Below are 12,089 nucleotides of genomic sequence, written 5' to 3' on the forward strand. Positions count from 1 at the left end.
ATCAGCCACGGTGGGTTTTTTGTTGTTGTTGTTTCGGTTTGGTTGTTTTTGTTGTTGTTGTTTTCTTTTGTTTTGCCAGTCCTGGGGTTGGAATTCAGGGCCTGAACACTGTCCCTGAGCTTCTTTTGCTGAAGGCTAGCATTCTATCTCTGTGATCCACAGCTCTACTTCCTGGTTTTTAGTGGTTGATTAAAGGTAAGAGTCTCACAGACTTTTCCTGCCCTGCTGGCTTCAAACCCTGATCCTCAGATTTCAGCCTCCTGAGTAGCTAGGATTACAGGCGTGAGCCACTAGTGCCTGACTTTAGCAGTGTTTTGTGACATATGGAACTTCCAAAGCTCATGGTCATTCCTTGTAATCACCACCTGACTTCTCTAACAGACACCATGTATGGTCTCCATGTGTGAGCTATACTGGTAACTGAATCTCTATCAAATTTCTTGGCACCAGTTAAACTTGTTTTCTTTTCTTTTTAAAATATTTCTCTCCTCATCTTTCTAGATGTTGTTGAATGGTTCAATTTGGAGCCAAAATCTAATAAAAGCAGAGCATCAGATCTATCTATGCCTTGCCTTGGAACAATTTCATCAACAGGAAGGAAAAGCAATGAGAGAAATAGTTGAACTGAACTTCATTTGACCAACAAAGACCAGATGAATGATTTACAAAATGATCAACTTCTCGGGAGAAATGGATGGTATCAGTTAGAGTAAATCTTTGGACCTTGGAGGAGGAATAGTATACAAAATGACCTAGTCCTGTCTTTCCTGTGCTCAGTGGTCATTGCTAGGAATAAACAGAAAACTGTGTACAAGTCTGCATAAAGTAGCCATTCAAAAAAATTCATGTCCCGTTGTACATTTTTTTCTTTTCTCCTTTCCTTTCCTCCTTTCCTTACCCCTGCCCTCTCCTCTCCTCCTCTGTTCTCCTTTCTCCTTTCTTTCATTTTTTTTTTTTTTTGTCAGTGTGGGGCCTGAACTCTGAGCCTGAGAGCTGTCCCTCAGCTCTTCAGCTCAAGGTTAGCGCTCTACCACTTGAGCCACAGTGCCACTTCCAACTTTTTCTGCTTATGTGGTACTGAGGAATCGAACCCAGGGCCTCATGCATGCAAGGCAAGCACTCTACCACTGAGCCACCTTCCTTTTCTGTAGTTTGAACTCATGGCCTCAAACCTGCTAGACAGGGACTAGAGCTACTTGAGACACTCCCCTAATCCTTTTGTTTTTAGGTTTATTTTGCAATATTGTCTTTGTGCTACCTTTATCTTGGCTGACCTTGAACCAAGATACTCTGCTTCCAGAATAGCTGGGTTTATAAGTATGTACCGCTGCCCAGTTTCAGGAATTATTTTCTTTTCTCTTTTGTGGTGGTATCTGGGCTTGAACTCAGGGTTTTGTATTCTTATTTGGATTTTCTGCTCATGGTTGGTGCTTTACCACTTGGGGCTTTTGGGTAGTTAATTGGAGATAAGAATCTCTCTACAGCAACCTACAAGCAAGTAGACTTCAGGACCTCTGTCCACGGTGGCTGCTGAACAATGAAGTAACAGCTATCATCTTGGTGGGGTGAGGATGTTATTTACATCTGCACTGGCTCCTAGAATTTTCAGTGTGCTTTCACAAGCCTCCCATAGTTTAAGACCAGCACCTGTGAGTAAGTGGCAAGATGAGGACATTGAGACTCAGTGCCATTAAGTAATTCTCTCTAAAACACACAGCTGGTAACTGGTCAGGTGGGGGATTTGGAACTTGGCTCCATCCATGTTCTGAGAGGACTGTCACAGCATTAGCTACGCTCCAGGTAAATACCTTCTGCTCCAAGTGGGGGGTGATGAGAGGAGGCTGCTAAACTTCAAAGCTTATTAGAGCAAACCAGCTAGGGAAGAAGAGACCAGCCTTGATGTGTATTTCCAAACGTGTTCCCAGAGACAGCTCTCCACCTGCCTCTTCTGAACCAAGCTTATTAACTGGAGGAACAAGTGTATGGTTGCTTGATTTGAAAATTGGATACTTTCCTGCAAAAGGCAATGAGATGCAAGTATTTTTTCCCCCAAACTGTGAAAATGATCAGAAAACTGGGGACTTAAAATCTTATATCCTTTTGCTCCTAAAACTTAGGTTCGGATGAATATAAATTCCTTAGGAAGACTGAGGGGGAAAGGGAGGTTCTGGCCTTGTTCTTTAGTTATACAACCCCCAAGAGCCAGAGGCCCAGCTCAAACAGACATCTATTTTCTAGGATACAGGTCAGAGGTAGAGGACAAGGAAAGTAGAATAGAAAAGGTTCACAGAAGTGTCTGTTTTTCAACTTAACTTTCGGCTCACACCTGTACTTGGTGACCTGGCCCTCAGTAGGGCAACTGTTCTTTCCTGCTCCTGCCTTTGCCTTTCCAGTAACCACAGGTCCCAGAGGAGCCAAGGAGTTCACATGACTCTAGATAGTCATGTTAAACTGGCACCATTTCATCCCCAATTCTACCTTAAACAACTTAGACCCATACCCTTGCAAATATGGCCATACCTTAATCTCTAGAATCTAATCCTTGAAAGTGTGAAAGCTACTTTTATTTGGACAAAGGGTTTTTTCAGATAGCATTTGCAAGGAAATTCCCACGTAGTTCAGGCGGATGAGGCTTTATTGAGAGAGACAGAGATAGAGACAGAGACAGAGAGGGGGGAGGGGGAGGCAAACTGCTGTGGGCACAAGATGGAGGTGTGCAGAGCAAGAGAGTTTATGGCAGGAGGGGAGAGATTACATAGGGAGAGGGGAAGGGGTGTGGCCACAGCGATTTCTGAGTTGATGGCACAGGATGGGGAAATAACCTCAGAGTGGGACCTTCCCGCCGCCCCCAACTGCCTGAGCTATAGGTGCTGGGCAGGGACTTCTAGGATGCACAGGGAAAGAACCAAGAGAAGAGCTTTTTTTTCCTGGGCTGACCTAACAGAGTTAATTCAAAGATTTTTGAGATGAAGAAATTGTCCTGGGCTGTGGAGGTAAATAGATCTTACAAGTACCTTTCTAACGGTAAAGCAGAGAGTGCGTGCTGCAGACACAGGAGAGAACAATGTAAAGACTGAGGTAGAGATCAGAATGATGAGGCCACAAGCCAAGGAACAAAGGGAGACCCTGTTAGAAAAATAATGAAAATAAACAGAACTGAGGAAGCACAGTTCAAGTGATAGAGCTCCTTCCTAGAAGACATGAGGCTCTGAGTTTGAAATCCTGGGCCACCAGAACTTGTATGGCAATCATTGTAAGATGCTCCTCCCATTGTGCCCTCTTGTATGCCCTGCCCACTTGTCTGCTGAACATGCTAACACATTGCAGAGGGAGAGAAACACTGACTACAATTAGTTCTTATTATTGAAGTGAAAGTACCCAGCCCAGAAGATCACAGGGACACAGTCACATAGAGCAAAAGGAGTTTATTGCCAGTGGAACTGGCAAGGCCAACTCCTCTCTCACTGGAGAGGGAGAAATGGCACCTGTCTTTGTTTGGAGGCATCTTCATACAGTCATGGGACAAGAGGCAGGAGGTACTCTGAGCAGCTGGTCACTGAAGCTAGCGCATAGGCAGGGAGGTGTTTAAATCTGGGAATGCTGACTGATCCCAGTGAAAGGCAAGAATGGAAGAGAGTTCTCTTTTCTTTGTTAAGGGCAAGGTGGAGTTGAGGTCTGGGTGGAGGGTCTGCTGATGCAGCAGGGGGCTAGAAATACATGCTGAGGGCCTAGGATGGAGACTGTCAAGTCCCAGTGGAAGAGGACATACTAACAATTATAGTACTACAAGGACATGCTAAGCATGGTGCCTGGAAGGACTGGCTCTCATTGGTACCACACTGGTTCTCCTCATGTCAAGTATGGAGGAAGGAAGGGATGGAGGCAGGGAACTTGAACTAACAGAGCAGCATGTGTATGACTCCTGTGCCAAAGAAGAGGTTCACGAGGCCTTGTCCAACAAGGACATGGATCCTAGACACCTGGCCGGGACTTTCCGTTGCCCATCAATACACTTGAAGCTCAATGTCCTTTCAGTTTGAGTTTCATCTTTGTGAGACAGAGATAAATAATTACAGCTTTATAATGCTATGAAAGAGCTACACAAAATTGGGTTCCCACTGAGCTAAATTGCTGGGAAAACTCAATCACAGCTACATGGGGAGGAGGGGTTTGAATTTACACAGAGGGGTCATCTTGGTCTCCAGCAAAGGGCTCTGGTGTGAGCCACAGCTCTCAATCCACCCTAAACCATCTCTTCTGTTCTCTCAGACTATGCAGCCTCCCTTGCTATTACATGCGGCTGTGTGATTCAGTCCTAGCCAATGGGATTTGAGGGAGCCAGCCCAGAAACATGCCTTAGGTATGATTCTTAGCAATTTTTTTTTTCATTTTTCTGGATCATTTATTGGTGATCATTCTCAGGATTATGATAGAATCCTTGGATGGATAGAGCCACCCTGACCTCTTCACCTCCCCAATACTGCTGGATAATCAAGAAATAAATATCTATTTTGGTTAAGCTTTTTATGTATTTGGGGTAGGGTGGTCTAAGTGAGTCTATGTGATTCTATCCTATTTCATACAGATTGGTGTTGCCCACAAGCCCTGCCACCTTCAGGAAGCCCACACGAATCTCTCCCTCCTTTTTATCACCTTGGCTTCTACCAAGTACTGTCTCCGGTTGCTATACAATCCTCTCATGGGAATGTTAACTAACATTTTAATGAGAGCCTCACTTCTTTCCCTCCCTACTTTCCTCTATTTTTTGTGTGTCTAGCACAGTGTTGACCCCAAAGAAATGCTTAATCATCATTAGGTTAACTCTTCATTTCAGTTGAGTTCTTTTATCTGGGATGCTTGTTCCTTTTTCCTCAACTTCTGTACCTGTCCATTCTCCACCTCTCCTCTGTAGGGCCTTCCTTTGCTTTTGAGGCTAAGGGGTTCTCTCTCCTTCAAATTCTCAGCTCCTTATGGAAACTCCCTCGACAATTCATGGAGACAACTCTGCACATTGTCTCTGCATCCAGCAGCATAACCACAAAAATGATGATGTGGTTTTTTTTTTTTTTAAAGATGGGCAGGGGAAACGGAGGTAGGGAGGAAACACAGTGGGCTCAGATATCATGGAAACCAGGGGAGAGAGCATTTTCAAGGAGGAAGAAACCACATCTGTAGAAAAGATTGGGTGAATAAGGTAAAGGTCACAGCAAAGTCTTAGCTAGTGGAAAGAAGCATCAGTGAGTGAGCCCAATGGAGTGGACTGAGGAAGGGGTCAACTGTCAGAAAACAGAGGCAGTGAAGACAAAGATAGCTTAAGTTGCTGAGAGAGGAAGAAAGAACATTGAGTGGTGGTAGGAGAAAAATGTGAGGTGCAGAAGGGTTAACTTATTTATGTTATTTTCGTATCAGTTGAAGTCTTCAGTATCTGCAGTGATGTAATCCCTTTCCCTTGTGATATTGATCATTTGCATATGCCCCCCTTTTTCCTTGCCCTCTGCCTCTAGATGTCAATTAATTATGTTAAACTCTTCAAAGAACAAACATTTAGTTTTTATTTTCTCTTAAAAATAAAGCAGACTCACGACGGGGATGAACTTGTGGAGGGGAGGAGGCTGAAGAAGAGGAAGGTGACTAACAGAGCAGTCCTTGACAGGCAGGGCTGGGGGATGGCACCAAATGCAGGGGGAAGCCTGAGCTGGAGGAACCTGGTTCAGGGATCTCTGATGGGGATCTAGCAGCTTTTTCCTTCCTAAGTGGTGATCAGGTTGAATTTGATGGTGAAAAGTCCAGTGAACACCCAGTTCACGGCTCCTGCACATGAGCACTCTCAGTAGCCTTGACTTCGTCCATCACCCAGACTTCCCATCCTGGGGGTGGGAGGGGGCATGATTTCCTCCAGCACATGCGCTCTGGCCATTTCTACTACTCTCACTTCAGCTTCAAGAGACGACATATAGCCTCAAGGAAAGTGCAGTCCTGCTTGGTCTCCGTGGTCTGCCTGGAGGCTTTTAGTTTTTGTTTACCATCAAGTTTTGGTTTCTTGAGCTTCTAGACTGCAACTTCTTCATCTCCACTTTCCTGGAACTTGGTTTGGATTTACCTGGCAATTTGATAGTCTGTTGTTCTAATACAGTGCTAAGAAAAGAATGCTTCATTCTGAGAGGCCTAGTTAAAAGAAAGAGAGAAGGATAGGGAAGAAAAGAGAAGGGAAAGGGGAGATGAGAGCAGAGGAGAGGAGAAGAGAGAAGAGAAGAGAACTCTGGCAGGGTGTTTGCATAGACGTGCTTGCTGACTGCCTTTGTCCCTCCACTTGTAATGTCCCTTCACTGCAGGCCCCATGCCCCCTGGTCCTGCTGTTAGCTTGCCAAGTTTTCCTATTGTCCCTACACTGTGCTCAGGACACTTCAGCAGAAGTTAAAGTTCAACCAAAGTTGAGAAATCCTCAAAACAGTCTATTAGCTCCACCGAAGAGGAAATGAAGCACCCATAGGGTGGGTAAGTCACTCAGCTGGAATAAGCCTGGACAAATGAGTCCATTGCTCACCATGCTGTACTCCAGTCCCTTGGTCATGCTTGAGCAGATGGCCTTTCTGTGTCTGGCACGTGTCCCTCTTTCCCAAGGGCCTGCTGCATTTTTCTGCGGGGGGGGGGGGCAGCACCAGAACTCTCCTGGGACAGGGCCCCCTGGCACTCCTTTCCTTCATGGTTGCTTCCCTTCCTCTGGTTCTGGGCCAAAACCCTCCTGGAGAGATGAGCGCCCTGCCATTTGACTCCACACGACAGAGCCACTGGATCTCTCTTTAAACCCAAGGCTGTCTTCGCCTCTCTGTTCCCGCACGGGTCTGGACCCGAGGGAAGTGTAGCTCTGACCACGGAGCGAGGGCAGGAGCTACAAACAACCAGGCAAGAAAGGGGTCCTTTTCCCACCTGCACCCAGCCCAAGCAGATCAGAGGCCCCGCAGCGACCCGCTTGGACGCCCGCGACCGGCAGAGGGCGCTGTTGGCCCGCGCAGCCGTCTCGGCTGCACGCTAGAGGTATGGCCCAGCTGCCCGTGAGGCTGTTAACCTGGGGCTCGGGCCAAGATCTAAGGACCCCAGATGCTCATTTGGGCAAGCTAGAGAGAACCCACAAGAGGGCCATTTGTGACACTCCTCTTATTTTAACTATACATCACAATGCTCGTTAAAAAAATAACCTTTTGTTTTAAAGACTTGTCACCCAAACACCATCAGCATCATTGTCCCAAGCGTACTACCATTAGAGTTGTTCAACTGTACTTAGAAGCACCAAGATGAGTTACAGTCTCCAAAAGTCTCCCAGAGAAGAGACATAATCCCTCCCCACCTCCCTTCATCCGGAGTCCAGTAGGAATTGGGAAGAACTTGGAGGCAAAGTGAGGAGGAAGACAGAATTCGAGCAAGAGGGCTAGAGCTTATAGCTGAGAGAATCGTGCCCACTATGGAGGGGGGCATCAATGAGGCCTTAAGGAGGAAAGGATCAAGGATCTAGCAGGCTCCATCAAACCTCAAGATTTGTTACAGCCTGCAGATTTGACCAGTTCAGGCAATACATTTTTATTTAGGCCTAAATAATTCTCATCAGCAACAGACAGCAATATTCCCTGCCCTTGAGCTTCTGTTGACCCTAGCAGGTAAATTAAAAGAAGAAATGGATTAGCCAAGTGGATTCCCAGACTGCGCTTAGACGTAGGGCCCAGTCTGAATAATTCAATTATTCTGCTTGTTTATAAGATATCCATAGTGGAGCTGGAATGAAGCTCACTATCAAAGCAATTGTCTAGCAAGTGCAACATAATGGGTTCAATCCCTAGTATCAAAACCAAAAAACAAACAAACAACAATAACAACAAAGCACACAGGGCAGAAACAGCTATGACATAAACATCAGCAGTGGCTCATGCCTGTAATCCTAGCTACTCAGGAGGTGTATATACATTACATATATATATTCCATATATATATACTATATATATACATGTATATATACATATATATACACATATATACATATATACACACATATATACATATATGTGTATATATACATATATGTATAAATATATATATATATATATATATATATATATATATATATATATATATATATATATATATATTACATAGTGGTTCAAAGCCAGACTAGGCAGAAAAGTCTGCAAGACTATTATCTCCAATTAACCACCCAAAAGCTTGAAGTGTAGGTGAGGCTCAAGTAGTAGAACACCAGTCTTGAGAAAAAAAGCTAAAGGACAGCAGCCAAGCCCTGAGTTAAAGCTCTCATACCAGCATAAAAACAAAAAAAGATACTCCAAAACATCTGCTAAGAATTCATCAATTCATTCAGGTGTGTTAGAAGATGGAAAAATATAAAAACTAAGGAAAAAAATCTCATCTTAAAGATTCATATCACAAAACAACTTAAGAATTCTACCAATATCATTGTCTTCCTGAGAATTAATGTATCATCATAATACATTACCTATTGTTATTATTACAAGATATCATATTAGGCTGGGATAAGGCTCATATACCCCGTAACCAGTAAATAAAAACAAACCTAAACCTTGGATTTTCAGGAATTCTGTCTCCAAGGAATTAAAATACAATTGATAAAAAATACAATTGATATAATCAGCATGATATGATACTGTACCGGTTTGGGTACAACCTACCATGTAGAAAAGTTTAACAAGGTTGTTGAAGACTTGAGTCTGAATCTCAAATTAGTGCGTTATTGTTTTGGGTTTTTTGTTTTTTGCAAATCAGTTGACATGTGTGCGATTCTTCATTTAATAGAGAAGTGTGATAACAATAAGGACTATACATGAAGTGGGACACCGGTGGCTCAACCCTGTAATCCTAGCTACTTAGGAGACTGAGAGCTGAGGAACCTGGTTCAAAGCCAGGCCATGCAGGAAAGTCTGTGAGACTCTAAACTCTAATTAGTCACCAAAATGCCAGAAGTGGCATTTTGTGGCTCAAGTGGTAGAGTGCTAGAGTTGAGAAAAACAAAACAAAGCAAAACAAAACAAAAAGACTCAGGGATGGTGCTGTATCCTGAGTTCAAGCCTGAGGACTGGCACACACACACACACACACACACACACACACACACACACACACACACACACACACACACACACACACACACACACACACACACACACACACACACACACACACACACACACACACACACACACAGGAATAAAGACACAGTGATTGCTCAAATACTGCAGAGTATATAAGAAGTCTCCTCATCAAGCAGAAAAGGTCAGATAAGTTGATGTTAGGTGAAATGAACCCCAAGATAAGTATTCAAATGTTTTTTCTTTCATGCAATTGTTTCTAACATATTTACAAGATGATTTCTTTGTTGCTTTGTATGTCCCTCCCCCATGGTATAACCCCTGCTTTCACTGTATTTGATGTTGGTATAATGTGTGTAGGGGAAGGGAACAAACAAATCATTTAAATAGGGATTCAGATGGACCCATTGCAACAATGAGATGTACAAATCGTTATGTTGAAAATGAACTTTACAACTTTGGCCAGGGGGAGGGGAGGTAGGAGGTGGGAGGATGGAAGATGGGAAGGGATGGGAAGGGGAAACAAAGGAGGAGGCAACAATGCTTGATAAGAAATGTACTCATTATCTTGCCCATGTAATTGTAACCCCTCTATACAGTATTTTCACAATTAAAAAAAAAAAGAAGTCTCCTCATGTTTGTTGTTTCCAGAGGCCTCCTTAGTTCCGAAGTTGGAACTCCTATAGTTGGCCCTAAGAAGGACAGGGGACAGGAGGAGCACAGAGAAACTGCTAGTTCTCATAACTAGGCAGGATTTCACATCACCTCTGTCTTAGGTATGGTAGTCCAGGACTAAACCAGTCTCATTCACTCTTACTGTGACCATTGTTCCCACTGAACTGCTCAATACAGCACGTCCTTATGGAGTCACTTATCTGTCATTTGCTGTGGGCTATTTTGACTTACCATCCTGTGCCAGTTATTGGAGATTGTCTATGGCAGTATCCAGGACTACTGACCAAATACTCCAAGGCCTTCCCTGGGCAGAGCTAGAAAGTCTGGCTCCCTGTAGCTGGGAAAGAGGAATCCTGTGACTGCTAGTTAACAGCTCGTGAGCAGAAAAGTCAGCATTTCTGGGAGAACTATTGTTGCCTGTGTAAGACCCTCTTGATATCCTTTTGCTCTTTGCCTGTCACCAGCTATGTTCCGAAGGGTGACTTTCGTGTTGGCTTAGATGCAGGAGCGAGAGTGATAATGATGTGGAGCAGAGCACCCTAACCCATGTATCACTGTGAGAAGAAACCTTTGCTAGTTCAAGATCTTGGGATTGGGAGATTGCTTAATACAGAGGCATGTCCTAGGCCGATCCTGACTAATGAAGGGCAAAACAACAGAATGAACTGATCTACCTACCTCCTTGGTGGGAGTAGGAATTATTTATTATCAATTTGTCCTTCTCAGACCATTTGCTCCAGAATCTCCTACATAGCAAATACTTAGGAAAGTCCATTAAATCGATACAGGTATTTAAAAATCCCAAGGTTTTAAAAGACATGGTGTATCATCCTAGTCAAAGAAGATATATATGTTGTTTCCATATGGTACCTGAGAGAGTGGGGCTCTCAGTTCAGCGAACTGAGGAAGGAGGGCACCAGTTCATCCTCCATCTCTCTAGCACATTTTCTGTTCCCTCTATTTCCTCAGAAGTGTGTCACTCCAGCAGAGTTCAGTGCAGTGATGGCCAGAAAAAGCCAGCAACAGAAATGGGAATCTGTGGGCACCGGGGCAGGGCTGGCAGAGCTCTGGAAGGTTTCCATATCATAGAACTGCTGCACAGTCTATACCCTGGGCCAAGTGGTTGAATCCTGTTCAACAGAGCCTATGAGGAATGATGATAGGCCCTGATCAGGCAGACCTTTCCAGAAGCCCTTTAGCATTCTATAAACAGCAATGGAGACATGAATATTAACATCTAGTCCAAGGTCCTCACTCTCCACTTCCTGACACCTGTAGTTGATTTAAACAACATCTACAAACTGCTTCATCCTTCATCACAATGTAAATCTGTAAATCGTCTTCAGACTTGGATACCACCCCCCTTCCCCCCACACTCATATCCTGTTTTGAGGTAAGTCTGCTGGGGAAAAGTTACAGAAAAGTCTCTATCTGCCACAAACTGTTTTCTTAAAGTATGAACTCCAGGTTTTGCTGGTCACCCCCTGGAATGTTCAGTGTCTCTCCAGCCAACAGTTCAAAGCCATCTGCAGGCCTAGTGAGGCCTTATTCCATCGGGTTTCCTCATCTCCTGTTACTACGAGGTTCCTGACCCATCTTAGCCAGCCTTAGCTTTTCCTACCTGTGTGCTGAGTCTGTTCCTTTTGCCTCCAAAGCCCTTCCCTCTCTTTTTTCTTGCTGGAGGAATTCCAGTTCCGAACCTTATGGATGATGCCTTCCTAAATTCCCCCAGGCAAGGGGATACTACTCCCATTCCCAGAACTATTGCAACACTGATTACACTTCCCAGGGCCTGCTTGCTGCTCTATTAGTCCTTTTTCCATGAGCCATAATTTTAAAAGAAGAGTCTCATCTTGATCATCTTTGTTGAATTCTTACACTGTATTTTTTTCTCTCCTCCTCTCCCCTCTTTTCTCCTCTCCTCCCCCTCTCCTTGTCAAAGGTTATGAAATAACTAGGCCACTGCTGAAATCCAAAGGCATTTTGCTCAATTTGTACAATTATTTTCCTGCCCTTTGGTGTTGTATGTGGAAGTCAGGAGAAGGATGCAACAGGCAGTAATTATTGATTGGTATTTTACATTCTAAGCCCGCCTCCCAGTATTAGGGTTGGTTTTGATTTTCACATGAAGTCAAGCACAGGAAAAAATTATTTATTTATTTATTTATTTTTGGGTCAGGTCATGGGCCTGAACTCTGAGCCTGGGTGCTGTCCCTCAGCTCTTCAGCTCAAGGCTAGTGCTCTACCACTTGAGCCACAGCGCCACTTCCGGCTTTTTTCTTTTTGCTTATGTGGTGCTGAGGA

This window comes from Dipodomys merriami, unplaced genomic scaffold (assembly GCF_024711535.1).
Source record: "Dipodomys merriami isolate MVZ:Mamm:240054 unplaced genomic scaffold, mDipMer1.0.p SCAF_17, whole genome shotgun sequence".
Taxonomy (NCBI): Eukaryota; Metazoa; Chordata; class Mammalia; order Rodentia; family Heteromyidae; genus Dipodomys; species Dipodomys merriami.